This window comes from Trachypithecus francoisi, unplaced genomic scaffold (genome assembly GCF_009764315.1).
Source record: "Trachypithecus francoisi isolate TF-2019V2 unplaced genomic scaffold, Tfra_2.0 Lachesis_group19, whole genome shotgun sequence".
Classification (NCBI taxonomy): domain Eukaryota; kingdom Metazoa; phylum Chordata; class Mammalia; order Primates; family Cercopithecidae; genus Trachypithecus; species Trachypithecus francoisi.
In genome coordinates this window covers 7,612,997-7,614,661 of record NW_022681464.1, presented here as the reverse complement: position 1 = coordinate 7,614,661, position 1,665 = coordinate 7,612,997, and positions in this window count along the sequence as shown.

The following is a 1,665-nucleotide window of genomic DNA, read 5'->3' as shown; positions in this document are numbered from 1 at the left end:
TCTGTGGGAGTCTTCTCTCCTCTGAACATCGATAACCTCTGCTTCCCACACCACTGACTTTAGAGTCTCGTGGCATACTTTTGTTTATTTATTTTTAATTGTTTCCAAGTCCCAGTTGTTTTCTTGAATGTCACAGAAGCATTGGTGAAATTATTTTCTAGGGCAGAGCTAGCTTATTTACTTGTTTCTTTCCCTCTCTTCCTCCCTCTAGCTCTTTCGCTCGCTCCCTCCTTCCCTCCCTCCCTTCCTTCCTTCCATTCTTTCTTTCTTCCGTTCTTTCTTTTGTTCTTTCTTCCCCTCTTGTACTTATCACCATTTATGCATTTATTTTGCCACTGCACTGTTTCCGGTTTTTGGCAATTATGAATAATGCTGCTTATAAATATTTCTATAGTTGTATTTTGATGAACATATGGATATATTTCTCTTGGGCATATAGCTAGGAGTAGAATTGTGGGGTCACAAGGTTCACATATATTTGACATCAGTTGGTACTGCCAAAGAGTTTTCCAAAGTGATTGTATTGATTTATGTTCTTGTCAACAGTCTATGAAAGTTTCAATTGCTCCATACCCTTTTGAACATTTAGTATTGTCAACTGTAAAATTTTTAGCTATTCTGGTGTTGGCATAGTGTTATTTCATTGTGGTTTTAATTTGTGTTACTCTGATGACTGAAGGGGTTGACCACTTTTTCCTATGTTTATTGGCCACCTTGGTATCCTCTTTGGTGTGGTGCCTGTTCAAGACTCGCATTTGTTTTCCTAATGGGATTAGGAATATTATTTTAACATTCTGGATATAAGCCCATTGTCTCTTTTGGGTGTAATAAACATCTTCTGCTCCATGGCCTTCTCTTTTGCTTCCTTTCTTCTCTTCTGTTCCAGGACATCACTTTCTTAATGATGTCTTTTGATCAACAGAAGTTTCTCATTTTAATATAGTTCAGTTAATCTATCTTTTCCTCCATGGTTGAAGCATTTACTGGAAAGTTTTAAAAACCTTTCCCTACACCAAGGCCATAAAAGTATTCTCTTGTAGGAGCTTTATTGTTTTGCCTTTCACATTTAAATCTGCAATTCACCTGGAATTGGTTTTTATGTATGGTGTGAGGTAGGGTCAAGTTTCACATTTTTTTCACATGGATATCCAATTTACCCAACTCCAGATACTGAAAAGACAATGCTTTTCCCACTCTGTAGTACACCTTTTATTATCAATCAACTGTACCTATATGTCTGCTTCTAGATTCTCTATTCTATTCTACTGGTCTATTTGTCTATCTGTGCACCAATAATACAATGACTTAACTATTGTAGCTTGGTAAATTTTGATATCTGATAGAAAAACTCCTCCTAAATTTTCCCATTCTGTACTTATCACACTGTAATACAATTCCCTGTTTACTGGTGTGAAAGATGAGAGTCAACATTTACTTGCCAAGACTTTCTGTAACTGACCTTATTTTACTTTAAAGCCCTTCATTCCTACTGTAAGTCTATTTATTGCTGTCTTTGGGTTTTTGTTGTTGTTGTTGTTATTCCATTTTCTCCATTAGTAGTTTGTTAATTATGTATTATTCTACTATTTTGATTGGTTTTCTTAGAGATAAAAACATGCATCTGTAAGTCTAATATAAATTGGTACTTTCACCATGCCCAGGATC